General features: G+C 44.9%; 1 long non-coding RNA gene across 1 annotated transcript in view; it reads right to left on the minus strand.

Annotated features, from left to right (window-relative positions):
* Positions 1-422: 422 nt before the first annotated feature.
* Positions 423-6,371, minus strand: part of LOC310643141 — a 61,927-nt gene continuing 55,978 nt past the window's right edge. The window contains exon 2 of the long non-coding RNA XR_014493020.1: positions 423-501. This is a non-coding gene — a long non-coding RNA (uncharacterized lncRNA). The remainder of the gene's footprint in view (positions 502-6,371) is intronic.

Below are 6,371 nucleotides of genomic sequence, written 5' to 3' on the forward strand. Positions count from 1 at the left end.
AGGACTATCTGAATTCGGAAGCAGACCGTCCGGAGTCTGATTTTAGGAGTCTGTTTTTCTCACGATCCCTCCCACTTTGGGGGCAATCGAAAAAGAAAAAAGAATGCTCTTAGTTATCCCACACACACACACACACCCCGCCGCAATAACTCGTGAGGTCCTGACATAAATTCTAAGAAATCAGGATTTAAACCCACTGCAGAGCGCAACCTCCGTGCCTTGTTCCCATCCTCAAGCTAATTCACCCAATTTCTTTTTTTTTCCCCGCCAATAACATGAATGAGTCAGTTTTCACTTGCAGCCTCAATTAATCACTTTTCTCATGAAGACACAACAGGCCAGGGTGGGTTGTGTCAGAGGTACTTCAAAAGTTCAGGGGACCAGTGACTTAGTATACCTGTTTATGTCACCTGATTCACAGATTTATTTTATTTTATTTTATTTTATTTTATTTTATTTTATTTTATTTTATTATTTTATTTTATTTTATTTTATTATTTTCTTTTCTTTTCTTTTATTTTATTTTATTATTTTCTTTTATTATTTTATTTTATTTTATTTTATTTATTTATTTTATTTTATTTTATTTATTTTATTTTATTTTTTATTTTTATTTTATTTTATTATTTTATTTTATTTTATTTTATTTTATTTTATTATTTTATTATTTTATTTTATTTTATTTTATTTATTTGACTCAGCCTTCCATCCTTCCCAGGTAGGTAAAATGAGGACCCAGATTGTTGGGGGCAATTAAGCTGACTTTGTAATAATGCCGCTTGGGGGTGTGTGTGTGAAAGCCCTAATAAGCAGACATATACATAGAATGAAGGCTACTGCTAAGCTTGTAAGCCGCCCTGAGTCTTCGGAGAAGGGCGGGATATAAATGGAATTAAAATAAAAATAAATAAATAAATTTATTTCCCCAAAATTTGAATCATAGAATGACAGGCATTTGATTTCCCAGTTCCCAACTTCTCTTTTTAATGGTTTGATTTCGTTGTTCGGCTGATGACCCACAGTTTATGTCCAGGATTTGAGGGGTCTGCAGATTTTTTTTTTCAGCCCTCCTTCTGACCCCCACAATATACAAGTCCTCATAGGAAAGGGGGTGGGTGGGGCTGGTTGCAATTGTTCTTCAGTGGTCCTTTGGAAGTCTAGGCCTGTCCTCTTTCGTTGCACCATTTGGTGAGCTTTACTGCCACCGTTGTTAAGTGAATCACTGCAATTATCAAGTTAGTCACACGGTCGCTAAGCGAATCTGGCTTTCCCCCATTGACTTTGCCGGTCAGGAGGTCGCAAAAGGGGGATCACGTGAAAACCCCCCACTCAGGACGCTGCAAGCTGTCATAAATGGGAGTCAGTTGCCAAGCCTCTGAATTTGGATCATGTGACCTGGGCGATGCTGCCACGGTCGTAAGTGTGAAAAATGGTCGTTTTTTTTCCAGTGACGTTGTAACTTCGGACGGACACTAAATGAACGGTTGTAAGTTGAGAACTGCCCGTAATTCCTCTGAAAAACTGGATCAGCAGCTCCTTGGGCAATCTGAACTTCCTGGATGGACACAGGAAGAACATTTTTTTTTTTGCTGTGGTTCTTTTTAATGATGGTTCTGAAGTTCGGTGTCCATTCCAAGTCCTGGCAGATTTGTGGAACCCGGAAACGTGAAACGTATTCATTTTTTTTTACAGAAAATGATCCGTTTCATTTTTATAGCATTTTTTTTTTTAAAAAAAACCACGTTTCTAGGCCGCTGGATAACCCCAAAGAATGGTAAATGTGAATTTTTAAATATGCTTTAGGGACACCTGGTGAGCCCTTCCTGAGCCTGGTGAAAAGCATCTGCTGACATTTAATCCGAAACAGCCGTGTGTAATATTTGCTGAAGGAATAAGCAAATGTTTAAAAATCTGCATATTCAGAATTGATCAGCGAGGTTGGTGCTAATCTGCACATGGAAAGGCAGCTTAACTCAAGATGAGGCTGAGCAGTTGGTTTTGCAGTTCCTGGAGAGCTTAAGTCTTTTTTTTAAAATTAATTAAATTTGCTTGCTACTCATCTCACAGCATAGTTTTACATGGCTGTCACTCAGCCGGGTTTTTTGCCTAAGACGGGACTAGAACTCACCGTCTCCTGGTGATTGGCCTAAAGTCACCCAGCCAGCTTTCATGCCTAAGGTGGGACTAGAACTCAACCTCTCGTGGTGATTGGCTCAAAGTCACCCAGCCAGGCTTCACGCCTAAGACGGGACTAGAACTCACCGTCTCCTGGTGATTGGCCTAAAGTCACCCAGCCGGCTTTCATGCCTAAGGTGGGACTAGAACTCACCCTCTCGTGGTGATTGGCTCAAAGTCACCCAGCCAGGCTTCATGCCTAAGGTGGGACTAGAACTCCCCATCTCCTGGTGATTGGCCCAAAGTCACCCAGCCAGGCTTCACGCCTAAGGCGGGACTAGAACTCACCGTCTCCTGGTGATTGGCCCAAAGTCACCCAGCCAGGCTTCATGCCTAAGACGGGACTAGAACTCACCGTCTCCTGGTGATGGGCCCAAAGTCACCCAGCCGGCTTTCATGCCTAAGGCGGGACTAGTATGAATGTCTCCCGGTGATTGGCCCAAAGTCACCCAGCTAGGCTTCATGCCTAAGGCGGGACTAGAACTCACCGTCTCCTGGTGATTGGCCTAAAGTCACCCAGCCAGCTTTCATGCCTAAGGTGGGACTAGAACTCAACCTCTCGTGGTGATTGGCTCAAAGTCACCCAGCCAGGCTTCACGCCTAAGACGGGACTAGAACTCACCGTCTCCTGGTGATTGGCCTAAAGTCACCCAGCTGGCTTTCATGCCTAAGGTGGGACTAGAACTCACCCTCTCGTGGTGATTGGCTCAAAGTCACCCAGCCAGGCTTCATGTCTAAGGTGGGACTAGAACTCCCCATCTCCTGGTGATTGGCCCAAAGTCACCCAGCCAGGCTTCACGCCTAAGGCGGGACTAGAACTCACCGTCTCCAGGTGATTGGCCCAAAGTCACCCAGCCGGCTTTCATGCCTAAGGCGGGACTAGTATGAATGTCTCCCGGTGATTGGCCCAAAGTCACCCAGCCAGGCTTCACGCCTAAGACGGGACTAGAACTCACCGTCTCCTGGTGATGGGCCCAAAGTCACCCAGCCACTTTCGTGCCTACGGTGGGACTAGGACTCCCAGTTTCCCAGTTTCTAGCGTGCTTCCTTAACCCCTAGATGAAACTAGCTCATTCTTATGGATTCACTTAATGATCGTGGCATTCACTTAACAACCAGGATGAGTCACTGGACACCCGCTGCAGAAAAGATCATAAAATTGGACACACCACCGGCACGACATACAACGAATTCTGGGCTCAATTACAATCATACGTCGAGGATTCCTGTATGGACAGGCTTAATGAAATATGGGACTGATTTATTCAAAATATAGTTGTTGCTTTGTTTTTGTTTTTTGTTTTTAAAAAAAGCATGATCATTCTGCAAGTGCATTAGAAATAAATATATACCTACTTGCCTAATATTTGTATTAGTTAAGTACATAAAACTGAAACTTACCGTTGTAGCAATACGCTTCGTTTATTTCACCTTTTTTAAATACGCTGTCTATGCGTTTTTTCCCCCCTTTGATAATGTATGTATTTTTTCCCCGTAATTGTCTTTGGGTTTTGTGCCTTATTTTTATTATTATTATTATAAAAAAAACAAACAAACCAGCTTAGCTTCAACCTGCTATTTCCCGGCCTCCCCCAACTTCAACCTCCCATTGTTGTGTATTAAAAACGAAGACAAACAAAGGACTTTGCTAAAAAAAAAAATCTCTCTGGCAGAGACAGTTTCCATCCTTCTGGCCCTGGGCTTCCCTTGGGCAATAAAATGCTAAGCCATCATTTGTTTAATCTTCGTTTTAGCAGAGTATACATGCAGTTGCCCTGCTTCTAAATCAAACAGATGACCTTATGGTTTAGTTAGGGCGACAGCTTGGGACAACCTGCAGATCCATTGCCTTCAATTATTGCTTTTCAACCTTTTCGCCCATTGTACCACTTTTAGAATAGGGCAACATCCGAGGACCACCAGTCGCCTAGCAAGGGGTCAAAAACTTGACCACAAAAAAAAAAGGAAAAAAAATGATGAAGTACAGGTAGTTCTCGACTTACAACAGCTCGCTTAGTGACTGTTTGAAGTTACAATGGTACTGAGAAAAGTGGCCCCCAAGCCACAGCCGAGCAAGACACCTGCCTGCCCGCCTGGCAGCGCTCTTCCTCCTGTCCGAGGTTTTCATGGTTGTGAGCATTTCTATTGAAGATTGGCAGCAGGGGTGGGGTGGGGTATGTTTGGTTTTTATTCCCCCCCCCCTGGTCTGCTGGGTGGTTGCAGCAGGTTTTGGTCCCTTCACATGACCCTGGGACACTCTGACCGTCATAAATATGAATCGGTTGCCAAGCATCTGAATGTAAATCACAAGAGCCTGGAGATGCTGCAACATTCCAGCTGATCCTGGCGCTTCTTCTGGGCTCAACAGAAGCGCCGGGATCAGCGCCGAGCTCCAGCTGGATCCTGGCGCTGATCCTGGCGCTTCCGCTGAGCCCCGACAGCCCTGCAGCTCCAGCCGTCTCTCGCTCAGGCTTGGGCGGTGCTGCCACCGGTTCAGCTCGTTCCCCTCCCCTGCTACCACTTTTCTAGGATGGTCGCGTACCACCTGCCAGGTGCCAACGTACCACAGGTGGTACCCGTGCCACTGGTTGAAAAGTCCTGAATTATTGGATCGTTCAGCCAAGATGGACATGGCCAAGGATTCTGGGAATTGAAGTCCACGGGTCTTGAAGGGGTCCAAGCGGGAGAAGGCGGACTTGGGGCTTCGCCTGAATCCAATCAGCCTCTGCTCGCATTAAGAACTTCTCTGGCTGAAGCTTCTTCCAAGGTGAAGGGCTGTGTCAGCAGGGAAATGAGGAAGAGATCTGCCCCCCTTCGATTACCTGCAGGGGATCTATAACCCTTTACACGATCCACTGGATCCTTGCCAATCTGATGCACCTCCAGTACCTAGTCCCTTGCTTCTTCTGTTCCTTTCTGTCTTTCTCCCCGTTTCCTTCCTTCCTTCCTTCCTTCCTTCCTTCCTTCCTTCCTTCCTTCCTTCCTTTCTTTCTTTCCTTCTTTCTTTCTTTCTTTCTTCCTTCCTTCCTTTCTCTTTCTTTCTTTCTTTCTTTCTTTCTTTCTTTCTTTCTTTCTTTCTTTCCTCCCTCCTTCTCTGTCCTTCTTCCTTCATTCTCCCTCTGTCTTCTTCCTTCCTTCTTTGACTCTTTCTTTCCTTCCTTTCCCCCTCCTTCTTTCCTTCCTTTTTTTCTTTCCTTCCTTCCCACTTCCTACCTTTCAATTTCTTTGACTTCCTTCCTTCCTTCCTTCCTGTTCCTTTCTCACTTTCCTTTCTCCTTCCCTATCCATTCATCCATCCAACCTAAATTCCAGTCCTTCCTTCCTTCCTTCCTTCTCCTTCCTTCCCTTCCATCCTTCCTTTCACCCATATATTTATTTCCTTCCTTCCTTCCTTCCATCCTTCCATCCTTCCTTTCACCCATATATTTATTCCTTCCTTCCTTCCTTCCTTCCATCCTTCCTTTCATATACCGGTATTTATTTCCTTCCTTCCTTCCTTCCATCCTTCCTTTCACCCATATATTATTTCCTTCCTTCCTTCCTTCCTTCCTTCCTCCTTCCTTCCTTCCTTCCTTCCATCCATCCATCCTTCCTTTCACCCATATATTTATTTCCTTCCTTCCTTCCTTCCTTCCTTCCTTCCTTCCATCCTTCCTTCCATCCTTCCTTTCACCATCCTTCCTTCCTTCCTTCCTTCCTTCCTTCCTTCCTTCCTTCCTTCCTTCCTTCCTTCCTTCCTTCCTTCCTTCCCAAATCTTCCCACCAGAGACTAAAAGTATTTTTCCCTCTTTCTCCACAGGAAGGAAATCAGATTTGAGCTGTTAACGAAAAGCATCCACTTTCTGAGAATTTGGCTTTGGGCTGATCTGCCAAATTTTGGCATTCCAGCCAACCCTCAAAGGTGGGGCCATTTTGGGTTGCCCATCTGCTAGTCCTCAATTCTTGACCGTACCGAGTGCAGAGATCCATTAGGTGTGGTTGCCCTGTTGCTTGTTTATATTCTTTATAATTTCAGCTTAGTGTTTTTATCTTGGCAAGATTGGGCAGCGTACAGACCTAATTAATAAATAAGGTAAAGGTAAAGGTTCCCCCGCACACGCGTGCTAGTCGTTTCCGACTCTAGGGGCCGGTGCTCATCTCCGTTTCAAAGCCGAAGAGCCAGCGCTTGTCCGAGGACATCTCCGTGGTCATGTGGC

This window comes from Vipera ursinii (assembly GCF_947247035.1).
Source record: "Vipera ursinii genome assembly, chromosome: 7".
NCBI classification, from domain to species: domain Eukaryota; kingdom Metazoa; phylum Chordata; class Lepidosauria; order Squamata; family Viperidae; genus Vipera; species Vipera ursinii.